Source organism: Capsicum annuum, chromosome 8 (genome assembly GCF_002878395.1).
Source record: "Capsicum annuum cultivar UCD-10X-F1 chromosome 8, UCD10Xv1.1, whole genome shotgun sequence".
Classification (NCBI taxonomy): domain Eukaryota; kingdom Viridiplantae; phylum Streptophyta; class Magnoliopsida; order Solanales; family Solanaceae; genus Capsicum; species Capsicum annuum.
The window spans coordinates 149,968,138-149,982,170 of NC_061118.1; the positions used below are offsets into that span (position 1 = coordinate 149,968,138).

The following is a 14,033-nucleotide window of genomic DNA, read 5'->3' on the forward strand; positions in this document are numbered from 1 at the left end:
TTAATATCAAAAAAATATATTCTCTTTAATAACTACACTGTGAATACTATTATTTTGTTGTATGAGAAGGAATATTCTATTTATAGAGTTTCAAAACTTTTACTACACGAAAGAGTTTTGTGAAAAAATTTTACATTTTTCTTTTAAGAAAAAATAAAAATAATCATGGTACTACTTTTATTTTTCTTCAATATAAAACTAAAACTCAATTTTTAAAAAAAAAAATCAGCTCAAAAACTCTAACAAATGGTTGGGTTGTAATCGGTTCAATCTCAGTGATCCCCAATTCCTTTTCTGGACATATTTGGTTTCAAGTCGAATAAGAATTAGACCATAAGATTAGCTTTTGTTCATTTGATTTTTGTATTAACCAAGTCGAAGTTTGCTTAGTACTTCCATCAAACACTTCACTTTTCAACCACACAAAACTAAATATGTAAGAATTAAATTGAAGGGGAAATGAAAATCAGTCAAACTTATCACCATAAAAGTTATACAAAGAATTTATAGAAGCGAAATCCATGAATCAAACTTCAACTCATAAATCACAGGAAAACACAACCGAAGATGTAAAATAAGAAGGAGAAACAATAAAGTACGAATTGAAAATTAACCATAGTTAGATCAGGAGCCAAGGTAAAAAAAAAACACAATAGTTAAAACAAGGATGACCACAAATGGAATAAAGGGATAATGCTTTTTTTTAGATAGATTTTTTTTTTTTCAATCATATATTATTCAAATCAAATGTAGAGTACGTCAGAAAGAAGAGATAGAGGGTTTGTATTCTACTTTTTCAAACCAAATATAAAAGCAGATGCTAGCAAAATACTTCCTCCGTTTTGAAATAAATGAATTGTTGGTGAATTATTAGGGGTATTTATGGGTGTTTCAAAATAAGTAAATAATTAAATTTTTTTTCAAATTTACCCTTATGATTTGACAATCAATTAACTTTTGAAAAGGTATTACAAGATCAACTTTTTTTTTGGGTAAAAATAGAAAGTTGTGTTAAATTTATATCTTTAATATCTTTTTCTTAATCTGTGTGTCAAAATTCAACAATTTATTTATTATGAAACGGATGGAGTATAGAGCAATCTAACTCTTTTAAAAGGAATTTTACAATATTTTTTTTTAATTAGAAAGAAGAAACTCAAAAAGGGAGTTTGGGCATAGTTTAGCCATTTCACAACTTCATTATTTATACTTAACGAAATGGTCTACTGGACCCTTGTATTTGTTTAAATTTATAAAGTAAATATCTCTACTTAGCCTTTCGTCATCTGAACTCCTCAATTCATCAAAACACAAATTTTAAAATCCTCTAACCGTTAGTCATGCCTATGTGACAACTCAATGATTGAGGTAGAGCAAATGAGTAATTTCAAGTGTTTTAAGTGCAAAAAAATGAACTCTTTTAATTAAAAATGGTTAAAATAAATATATTAATTAACAAAAAAACTCCTTTCTCCCACCCCAACCTAGTTCTTCTCGACCACGCCATTCATTCTATCCCAATTTTATAATTTATCATTAGAAAATCTTTCTCTAGGTAGCAACAACAAAACAAAGAAAGTAATTACAAAAAGTTAATAACGCAATTAAATTTGGCCCATATTTATATACAAAAATCTTAAATAAAAAAACTATTTCAATTATTTCAAAATGACGGATTTCGCTAGAAAAATGATGGTCACCACTGTATATCTCAGATCTGATCGTGTTTACACCTTTTTGGAGTTGCTTCGACATTTTCGTCGTTGATGCAATGATGCAGTATTGTTATTGAATCTCCTCCGACAAAGATAGTATCTGTTCGAATCTATATTTCAGTAAAATTTAAATTGTAACGTTGAAGCACCCAGGGGATAAAGTTGTGAAATTAATGTAGTAAGTCGATGATTGTTGTAATAGTTTTCCATCATCTTCATTTTCTGACTATTTGCATTTTTTTCTAGTCATCTAATTACGATTCCTAAAAATATTTCATTAGATTTTTTCGGCCATCTCATTAAAGTTCATTAGAAAAATATTTTTAATAAGATTTTGGGGATGCACAAATTTCTGAAGAATCTAGTTAAGAATTTTCGACCATCTCATTGTACTGAAGTGAAGGTTGTCAAAAAAGACCAGAGGGAAAGAAAAATGAAAAAATATTTGTAAAATATTATTTTATCCATTTTTAATATTTTTCATATAAAATTAATTTTTTTAAAAGAAAATAGAGGATAAAAATATTATTTTTTTAGATAAATATAAAGACGTGGTTAGAGATTAGAGTTAGGGTTGTTCAAAATCGAACCGTAACCGTTAACCCAATCGCAAAATTAGTTTGTTGGCTAATTGTTAATGGGTTATCGAATTAATGGTTGGAGAACGAATCAAAATTTTATAATTAATGGCTTATTGGTGCGGAGACGAATTACTCAATTTTCTTATCGGATAAACCGTTAACCCATTAAAAATTATTATAATTATAAGCCATTAAAAAATAACATGTCATTTCTTGTGACATCTAACCATAAAGTGCAGTCAGATTCCCTAAACTGTAAAGAAAATCTAAAATTAATTATTAAACTAAAACATAAATTATTCTTGACAACACAAAGGACTACAATAAAAATGAAACAACCCAAATGTGTCCTTCTCAAAGTTTGATATAAAATATAAAAATTTAAATAATATTAAAATTTAAATTTTTTTGTCAATCCAGTAATTAAAAAATATATCTACATACATTTTAGGTCTAGCAGAAAAAATTTATTTGATTCGATGTTTTAACTTATTAAATAACTACACGAACAAAACTCAAGAAGTCTAAAAGATTGATAAATAGATCAATCATAGTATACAAACAACTTAATCGGTGAAGAAACGGAGGAACTATCAATAATCACTCGATATTTCATTCTCTCTTAAATTTATCCGTTATACCATCCGATAATTGTCCATTAATTGCTTATCCGATACCGAACCAACTGTTATCTTATTGGGTGGCTAGCGGATTAGTATATTTAAAAACCGATAATCAATAAGTTGAACCGCTAAACATAATTATCCAACCGATAAACATCCCTAATTAGAGCTATCAAGATGGGTTGGTTCAACCCAACCCAAGTTTCATGGGCTAAAGAATTTGATGGGTTAGGATGGGCCGACCCTTGATTTTATAGGACCTTAAAATGTATGGCCCAATCCAACCCTAAAATGATTAGAAAAAATTACAGAAAGTAACATACTTAAAACTATAATTACAATAAATAGTAATACTTTGTCAAAATTACAGTTTATAATAAACGTAACATTATTTTGGTGGGACACTGCACACACCCTTGTTTCTTTGTAACTCCTCCCACTTTGACTCCAACACTTTACCTCTTTCCTATCTTACTTTACCTTTTATTTATTTATTTTTCAAATAGCGCATATTTTGAAGATTTTCATTCCAATTTTTTACCCTTTTTTTCTCCTATTTTCACTCCAATACTTTATCTCTTTCCTATCTTACTTTATCTCTTTTTTTTTTTTTTTAAATAACACATATTTTACAGATTTTCATTCCCACTTTTTTACCTTTTTCTCATATTTTTTCTCACATTGTAAATAGATATTGTGCTCCATAAAATAAGGCAAGTATCAATTTACAATTATTGCATGTTATTTCTTTCATATATTCTATATATTTTATATTTTTATATTTTTTTGTTCTCCATTGTTCTTGTCGTTTTATTATTATTATTTTTTTTGTTTTTGAGAATTTTTTTATTGTATGATTATGGAGGTCCGCTCTAATGTGTGAGGTCGAACCATCGTAATGATTCAGATAAGATGGCCAAAATTATGAAACAAAAAGAATTTTTAAAAACTTCATCTCCAAAATTCTCAAAAATACAAATATCTGAAGAAGAAAAAAATCGAATAATCAAGCAAAATTTCAAATCCTGATATTGAATACTCTTCTGAATATGATTCGGAAGAAGATAAAGTTGATATTAACTTATGGGTTTTCATTTGTATATCTCTCTCTCTCTCTCTATATATATATATATATATATATATATATATATTCTGTGTTTTGTTGATTAACTATATGTATATGTATATAATTGTTTTTGTTACTATTTAAGATATGTGTATGCAGATATATATGTATTATGTAAAAGAAAACATATGCATACTATGTATTTCGTGTTATTACCTATATGTATATGTATATAGTTGTCCTTTTTGTTATAGAGATTTTGTGTCCTATATATTTATATATACATGTGAGTTAGCTATATATTTCTGTAAATACATATGCAGATATATATGTATGTCTTTTTATCGTAAATACATATGCAGATTTGTATGTGTATTAATGTTGTATATTTTTTAGATATGTATATGTGACATAGATATTTGTCTTTTAAAAATAAAAGATAAAGATATAAGAGTAAAAAATAAAAAAAAATTAGAAAAAGGCAAAAACGAAAAATAAAAATCTGAAAAAAAAAGAAGTGAAAAAGGAAAAAAGAAGAGGAAAGAGAAATAGAAATTAGAAATAAAAACGTAAAAATAAAAGCAAAAAAAATAAAGAAATAAAAGAAAAAAAGGAGAAGAAATAAAAAAAAAATATGAGAAGAGTAAAAAATATAAGAAAAAAAAGAAAAAAGGAAAAAAACGAAAAAGAAAAAAAAGAAGAGAAGTAAAAGAGAGAAAATAAAGTGGTAAGAAAAAATGAAAAAAAAAACAAAAATTAAAAATAAAAAAATAAAACGCTTAAATAAAAAAGATGAAAAAACTAACAAGAAAAAAAGTTACGGATATAAGATAGTGATATTTTGAAATTTCAAACATCTAATAATCTTCGCATTTGAGTTTGATTTGAAAAAAAAAATCTATTAATTTAAATAAGAGCAATTTATGAAAAAGAAATTCACTGCTTTAAATACACGAGATAATTATTTCTTATTTAACTAAACTGAATTGAGTAAATTTGTTAATTCAAATAAGAGTAATTTATGGGAAAGAAATCTACTACTTTAAATACATGAGATAATTATTCTTTATTTAACTAAACTGAGTTGAGTAAACCAGGGCCCGTAAATGTTGTTGTATATGTATTTTAGGAACAACACTTTTATAAAATACAAAATACAAGTTGTTATTTCAAGTAATTATGAAACAGTTGCTATAAAACTCCTAATTATGAGTTTAAATTTACTACTTATGAAATTTTTCCTAATGATTACGGGGTGGGGTTGATTAGCCCTGCATTTTTATCGATTTTTTTATTAAATTTTTTTTTCAAACTATATTTGAATTAATAGATATCACAATCCCTTTAATTTTCTAACATATTATTACATAAAATACATAATTCTACGGTGATTTATAACATTTTCATCACAACACATCATCAAGCACATTTAAATTCGTTGATTAAATTATCTTAATTAACATCATCTTCAACCAAATTTATAAGCAAATTTAATAAGTTGAGCAATATCAAAAAGTTATATATAAAAAATTAATAGTATTTAAATTCACTTAAATATATTATTGTTTTAAATTTGGATAATGTTGTGCAATCGACTTCGAGTAGCTGCAACAAGTGTGTGAATATTTCATAATGGGTGCAGTTTTTATATTTATGATTAGAAATTTTATCTTAGCAATTTAATACTAAGTGAGTAAAATATTATATAACATACTAGATATAATTTATTGAGTTCTCACTATTTATATTTTAAATTCTTTTGCTTACAATTTTTTTAATTTTAATTTTAATTCGAATGACAATAATAAATAAAACATCTAGAATATAAACACATACAAATACAATAGTTTATAGTCCATAGAAAATAAGTAGTAGGAGTAGTATATTTTTGTGGATAAAACAGATATGACTTGGTAGTCCTTCGTACATAGTAGTGGGGAGAAATGGAGATTTCTGCAATTAAACCACCGACAGTACTCCATTGTTAAATCTCAATCAAAGTACACTCCGTACAAACAAGGTTCCCCCTCTTTTATCAAAGAAACCCTATTCAAACATTTTTCTATTCCTTTGTCCCCACAATCCTTGGAGCAAGCATCATGGGGTCATATATTATGTTATTGTCCCATTTTGAAACCCCAGGTACAAAATTCTGGCCAATCACTTATTCAACATAGTAGTTTTTTTCTTCCTATGTACTAGTATTTTGACTGCTGTTTCAAATTCTTGCCAACCACTTATTCAACATAGTTTTTTACTTCCTATGTACTAGTATTTTGACTGTAGTAGCCAGGATTTTCAGTGAGGGTTCAACAATACATATACGGACTAGTCGAAGGGGTTCAACCTCTACTGTTTATACATCAATTTTTTTTCATCATGTAAAAATAGTATAATTTTCCGACGAAGGGGGTCGGATGAACCCCTGGACCCTATGTAGATCCGCCACTGGTTGTAGCTGTAGTATACTCTGCCATTTCTTTTATGTGAATGTAATTTTATAGGAAACTGAACATTTTCTAATCTAGGGCTACTGAAGTTGGCAAAAGAATAAGATAGAATTACATGGTCTGTTTTCCTTGTGATTTCCCCCTTATAGTCGCAAATAACATAAAATCAAATTACATGCTACTGAAGCTCTCGCGATGTGTGGGGTTCAGGGAAGTGCAAGGATCTATTGTACTCGACTATACCTTGCATTCCACGACTTGAACCCGTGATCTTTTGTTAAATGCTCTTTTCAAGTCTTCTGAGATCGATTATCAGTTCTACCGTCTGACCTATATATGGACACATCGATTATCAATCCGACCAATGAGAAAATAGAAGTAGGCCATTTTGCTAATTGGAAACTTGAAGAGGCTTAATAGACTAATTTTCTCATTAGGTCATTTTGCTAATTGGAAACTTGAAGAGGCTTAATAGCCAAAGTTTCTCCTTGAACCCCTTGACATGAACTCCAAAGCTACTAACGTTCCTCTTTTTATACCAATTTTGCTCATAAAAAAAGGTAATACTGGAACTATTCGCAGTTTGCATGTACTGATTTGAAATTATATATATGGATTATGAAGCCTTTCTCTATGTGGTGTAGCCAAAAATTTAAGGGTGGAGGGTGAGTGTTGGCTACGGGTTCGGCCGATCCTAGTAGCTTTAGTTCAAAGTTGGTATTTTTCTTAAAAAATCATTGATATGTATAGATTATTAATTTAAAAATCATAAGAGTGTGACATAGTGGTCAATGAGCTGGGTTGAGATCATGATATCTCAGGTTCAAATCCCAACAGAGACAAACACATTTTTCTTCATCTATCATACTTGATAGACAGAGTTATGTGATGGCCGTTGCTTGTGTGGGTTAGCAGGTATCCCGTAGAATTAGTCAAGGTGCGCATCAGCTGTCCTGGATACCACGGTTATCACAAAAAAAGTATTTCACTCATTTTTATTATATTAGTGATAGTGGTGGAAAATGTAAAAAGTAATGCTTGAAAACTTAGTTTAACAAAGAAAATGAGCACATCGAATTTTAAATTTTGATTTGTTGATTTGTATACTGCCTTGTATCTTGAGCCGGGAGTCTATCGGAAACAGCATCTCTACCTCTTTAGGGGTAGTGGTATGGACTGTGTATACTCTACCCTCCTCAGACCCCACTTTGTGGGAATATACTGGGTTGTTGTTGATTTGTTGAAAGTTGTAACTAAATGAAATAGTGTCAAACACTTTAAGACTTCAAAAATGAAACCATGTCTTATAATTTGTGATGAAAGTAGTAAAAAGAAAGGTGTTTCTATGGCTTTGTTGGTACTTCTTAAAGTTTCCATTTGCAAGAGGGTAATAAATATAACATATATGTATAAGTTTAGTGTCCGGCTATCAAAAAATGTATTAAGTTGAATGCCCAGTTACACTGTGCACGTGGGAATAACATTGAGATTTAGTGGATAGAAAGAAAACTCCCTTACTGGATTCAGTGTGTGCAAGGTTGAAATGGCACCCATCACTTTCACCGTCCTCCTTTTCCATTCCTCCTCTGGCTCCTCATTCGATTGTGCGAAAAGGGATATATGAGAAAGAAGTGGCTTTCTATAAATTGTTGGTCAAGAAGTTTTACTCTGTGCGAATTCTAGTCTACCTTGTCTTGTTTTAGCAACTTCTATCATCATAGTATACACCCAACAAGAAGTATATGTCTGATGTGACACAATCATCTTAGGCCATTTTCTCTTTATCTTTAACCATCCACGTGTGCTACAAATACCTTTGGGCAGATATGATGATTTTCTTATTATTGTTCAACTTCTTAGGTTTACACTTCCATCTTAACATTTGCATTTTATTTGATTTGTATTGTGAATATGTTGGGCCTTAGAGGTCTGACATTTATTTTTAGATGGCATCGCTGATATCATAACCATTTTATAGAACTCATTTTTTCACTTGATAGACCATGCAAAGACACACTAGCTTCTACTAGAGGTATCATGCAACAACGCTTAGTCGAAAAAAATCACAAATAACTAAATAAGTATATATGCAAATAGCTTTTTTTTTAAAAATAATGTCTCTTTGTGTACCTGTGTGTATGTTATAAGCTGGCACCGCTTGAAAAATAAAATAAAAACATCAATTTGAGACAATTAGTAATAGAACAGTCCACCCAAACCCACTTACAAGCTGAGTTGTGATAGTACGCTGACTCCACTTGTCCAAAATCGTGTGCATTGGTATTTTATCTCATAGTATCCTCGTAGCACCTCCATCTCATGAGTCATCCTCCTTAAAAAAAAAAATCTAAAGTAAAAAATAAAATAAAGAAGGATGATGACAACACTATGCCATAGGATACCTATAATTCAATCTGTTACATTTTCATATATCACTGCAAACTTCCTTAATGATTTATTAATATATCTTCCGAAATCCAATGGAACTTTCTTTCCATTTCTAGGATTTCTTTGGTTGCTGACTGCCTTTCGCTGCTTTTAATTTTCATACATAAAGTTAAGGAAGCAACTACTGTGATATCTCATTTTTAAGCTAAAGTCTCCTGCGGAAAATCAATGCTTCACAAGCATTAGCATATCTTTGTTGTTTTTGACTTTGAGGAACTCTTGTCAACTTTTGGGTTGCAAGAGTTTTCTGGGTCCTAGTATATTATATCCATGGTATATCTGTTGTCAGCCTAGGAAAGTTTACATTGTAGACCCTAGAGCCATTTGTTAATTGGACTAATAATTGCTGTTATCATTAGTCTTATTTTTGAGAGAAGATTTGGAAAGTTTACCAACAGTTTCTGTCTTTTTAACTTTTACCGAAACTCGTTATGTGGATAAATTTGAGTCGCAACGAAGTAAAATTAGAAATGAAAGAAAAGCTTAAATTAAAAAGCTAAAAAGAGGGCAGGCTATTTAACTTATTGCAATGTGAAGATTGAACTAGAAACAAGAAAAAAAAAGCATCTACTTGAATGTTCTTGCGTCTTTATGGTCCACCTTTAGTGGTTGAAATTTTCATTTGTTGGATATTGGAATGCACTTTATAATCCAACCGATAGGCCATGACAATGACGAAATCCCTATGCATGCAGCCCATTGCATCCAGTTCAGCCTTTCAGTATTAGCAAATCTCCTCAGGAATTCAACCATAATTACCTGGAGAAGTAGTGTCACTCCCACTATCCCAATAAACAGTCTGTTCTTCAATATCCCACGGAATATGTTTTTCTTCTCCAAATTCCTTGCATTGAACTCGTTGAAGATTTGACAGAGGACGAAAGTATTGAAGATCAAGGTGTCTTTTACCTTCTTATTCACATGAAAGATGGCACTTCCTTTGAACTGCAGGATTAATAGTACAGTTACCTGATACAACGCTTGAGCAATGAGGTTCCTCCACATCACACCAGTTATCAGAGGTTCAGTTCGTCCAACTGGTTTCTTGCTCATTAGATCACTACTGGGTCGCTCAGTTGCCAACGCTAAGGCCCCCAGAGTATCCATTATGAGATTCACCCACAGAAGTTGGACTGCTGTCAGAGGGACTTCTCCAGATGAAGCAGCAGCAACAAAGTTGATAACAAGGGCAGCAACATTTACTGTGAGTTGAAACTGGATAAACTTTTGAATGTTATTAAACACACACCTACCCCACTTCAAGACTGTAACCACTGTATTGAAATTGTCGTCCAAGATAATTATATCGGAGCTCTCCTTTGCGACTTCTGTGCCTTGGATCCCCATGGAAAGTCCAATATCTGCTGCTTTTAGTGCTGGAGCATCATTTGTTCCATCGCCTGTTACTGCTACAACATGACCTTTCTGCTTCAAACATTCCACCATCAAAAGCTTGTCAAACGGTGAAGACCTTGCCATCACTCGTATTTTTTCGACTACCTCCATTCTTTCTTCTTTCGAATAATTCCTGAATGCTGGTCCTTCAATAACTGCAATGTTCAAGTCTTCACCTGGTTGGAGTATTCCACATTCAAAAGCTATTGATTTGGCTGTAAACACATTGTCCCCAGTAATCATTTTGATGCTAACACCAGCAGCCCTGCAAGATTCTACTGCTTCTTTTACACCTGGCCTACATGGGTCCTTTAGACCCACCAGACCCAGTAAGGTTAGTTTAGATTCTTCAAGAATTTGACTTTCTGCATTGCTTTCTTTGTAAGCAAATGCAATACATCGCAAGCTCTTGCTTGCCATATATTTAATTTTCAATTCAAGTTCTTCTCTTTCTTCATGATCTATAGGTGCAACTAATCCACTTTTGACGTAATAAGTGGAGCACATAGCTAGAATCATCTCAGCAGCACCTTTCCAATGTGTGTGAACTTTTCCCGTACTAGTTTTTGTTACCAGTACCCCACTTCTCTTCTTTTGTGAATTGAAAACTTCAACATGAAGGATTTGATACTCTTGCTTTATTTCATTAAAGTTCACTAGTAAACTGGTCATGGCCCATGATAGAATTGCTTTCTCAGTTGGGCTTCCACAGATCTCTGGAGGACCAGAAGGTGTTGTGTAAACATCACCAGTAGTATTCAAGCCAGCAGCCTCTTGTAGCAATTCAAGAACTTCAGGTGCTATTTGTGATGTCATCATAATTATTTCTGTACCTAACAAAAACTCAGTTACCTGCAAAGATGAATTCATAATTTAAATGTAATGAGTTCTATGTTCATGTTCTTACTGTTAAATTCCTTGCAATTTCAAATTATTAGTTTAGAATTTAATATTTGTTGAAAGTTTACTAATTTTCAACATATATTTATGCTTCGTAGTGAAACTAGCGGGTTCATTGAACCAATTAAACAAGGGTGCATTCACCTCAAGTTACGTACCTGCATCTGGTTTAAGGTGAGAGTGCCAGTTTTGTCTGTGCAGATTGTGGTTGCTGAGCCCATAGTCTCACAGGCAGATAGCTTGCGGACCATCGCATGATCGAGCATCATTCTTCTCATAGAGTATGCCAATGTTAGGGTGACGGCCAATGGCAAACCTTCTGGGATTGCAACCACTATGATGGTTACTGCTGCTGCAATTATACGAATCAAGGAATTCATTATATCATCTGCTTTGGTTTTGCTACCTATGAACTCCTTCTGTCCATTGTCATTTTCAGTATGTCCCGTGAAGTAACGGATCATTAAGGTGACTAGAACAAGAAAAGCCACTAACAGACCTACGTTCCCGATATATTTGGTAAGCTTATTTAACCGATGCTGTAGTGGCGTTTGCTCATTCTTGTCATCTGTTATTGTGCACATTATCTGACCCCATGCATTGTTTATACCTACCGACGTGACAAGCATGTGTCCATATCCGTCCATTACCTTTGTTCCACCCACCAAAAAGGGGTTTTGTGTCTCGTTAATTTGAACATGGTCACTTTCACCTGCAGAAGTAAATCCAAAATATACATTTAGGGGGTCCTTTGGTAGAGTGCATTAGTTAAAATAATGCACACATTAGCTTTATGTATTACTAATACCTTGTTTGGTACGATTACTCAACCTATGTATAACTATAATATATACATGGAAAATCATGTTATTAGCAACGCAAAGGGTTCTAATATGCATTAGCATGTTTAAAGATGCAATTGACCCTCAAAACCTTTTCCAAGTCCTTTCCACCGTATTTGTGGTGGATATTTTTGTAAACAAATAATTTGTTTTTGGAAATTATGCAACACATTATTTTTAATAGACCAAATCAAACTCTGCATAAGAAATAACCTCAGCATAACCCATAATAGCATTACTAATGTGCCGTATGCGCCTTCTGTGTTCTTTATTATATAGGTTCAATACTTAATATTTATCTTACTTTTTTTTTTTTTTTACATTAATATCTATTGTTTATACTGAGAGTGACATTTTCAATTATATTCATTCCCTAGACTAGGTCTGCCTATATTCACCTGTCATGCAGGACTCGTCTACTTGCAGCGAATGGCCATCCAAGAAGAGTCCATCTGCTGGGATCTGATCGCCGATTTTGAGACAGACAACATCACCCACAACAATATCATAGATAGATACTTCCTGTCTACGTCCGTCTCTCATTACTTCTACTTTTATATCCTTGCTCTCATCCGAAAGCTTCAGAAACTGTCTGCTTTGTTTGAAGTTACTGATAGAAGAGACTGCAAGGACAAGAACAACTGCAACGATGATACTTCCGCCATCATACCACCCTTCCTTTGGCCCGTGTTGTTTAATCCCAAAGCCAAGGGATAAAACAGCGCACACAAGAAGGACGATAATGGTGGTGTCTTTGAAAGCTTCAACGACGAAACTCAGGAAACTCTTGGCTGGTGGCTTGTCATAAATATTGGAACCAAAAGTATCCTTTCTTTGTCTTAGTTCATTCTCGTGCATTGTTATACCTGCTTTAAGATGTGATCCAAGAATTTCTCCGACTCGTCTCACTCCTCCAAATTGGAGTAGTCCATTGAAGTCTTTCTCTCTGACCAACTTGGCAAGTGCTTCTTTGTTGATGCCATGAAAAAGTTGTTTCTCATGATCATTGATGCTTTCAATGTTGATGACATAGGATGGATCACGCAACAACCGGGAAAAGACTAATGTGTTTCTGTCAATCCTTTTCTTTGTCAAGAAACTCACAAAACATATGGCTCTAAACACCAACTGCAACCTTTTGTGAGGTTTTCCCAAGGGACTGTCCTTTTCATTGCTTAAAAACATGATGCTATCACTGTGTTTGGATGGGTGCATAGCCATTATTAGAATTTTTTTTGCACAAAAACAATATAGTTAATTGTTACTGCTGGTAAATATTTTGAACTGTCTACTACTGGCAGGCAGTGTGCTTTTGTATTTGTAGATAGATACATAACCTAGCAAAAGAAATTTCCATGCAATTTCCAGGAATTTACAAGTACTTTATTAGGTGATATATGCGTGTTATTCCTAACATCAATGCCAAAGATAAGGATAAGTAAAACAGGAAGAAATTCATTCACATATTCCATGCAATATTCACTGCTTGCTCTTCACTACAGAAAGCATCATTTTTCTTTTTTTCCGAAAACATGTGCCTCAACCTGCGTGTATAGTAATTAATATGGTTTTATAATAAGAGTATAAGTTAAGATGTATATTATTATGTATTTATCGGTTTGATGTAAGCATTGAGTGTGTGGGGGTAAGTATTTCTTCTCAATTATCGTTACTGGGGTTCTTCTTAAGTATTAATGGTAATTGCTTAATAAATAACTCCATTATACAAGTGTTATTTACATCGTCAATGCATAAAAGTTTTAGGGAAACTCACGTAAATGTATCCTTCTGCGATGCAGTTTACCAATTATACACGACTTACATTTCGGGTGTAAATTATTTTTTCACTTTTTTTTTTAAAATAATTATCGTTAAATTATTATTTAAATATTTAAAATACAGAAAATAAGGGAAAGAATTTCATACCTAGAAGGAATTAATCTAATGTGCCAAATTTTTTATTAGGAATCTTATGCAAATTTTAAGGAAAAAAACTATCCATAAAAAGGAAAA

The 14,033-nt window shown here is 31.9% G+C and overlaps 1 long non-coding RNA gene across 5 annotated transcripts; it reads left to right on the top strand.

Annotated features, from left to right (window-relative positions):
- The first annotated feature begins 5,857 nt into the window (after positions 1-5,857).
- On the top strand, positions 5,858-13,416 carry LOC124886423. Of its 5 annotated transcripts, none has more exons than XR_007043574.1 (5): positions 5,858-6,127; positions 9,579-10,612; positions 10,746-10,817; positions 10,977-11,075; positions 11,277-13,416. It is a non-coding gene; the product is annotated as an uncharacterized LOC124886423 (long non-coding RNA). The 5 variants fall into 5 exon arrangements; XR_007043577.1 differs by having other exon boundaries at positions 10,991-11,075; XR_007043573.1 differs by having other exon boundaries at positions 10,746-11,075.
- Positions 13,417-14,033: the final 617 nt, after the last annotated feature.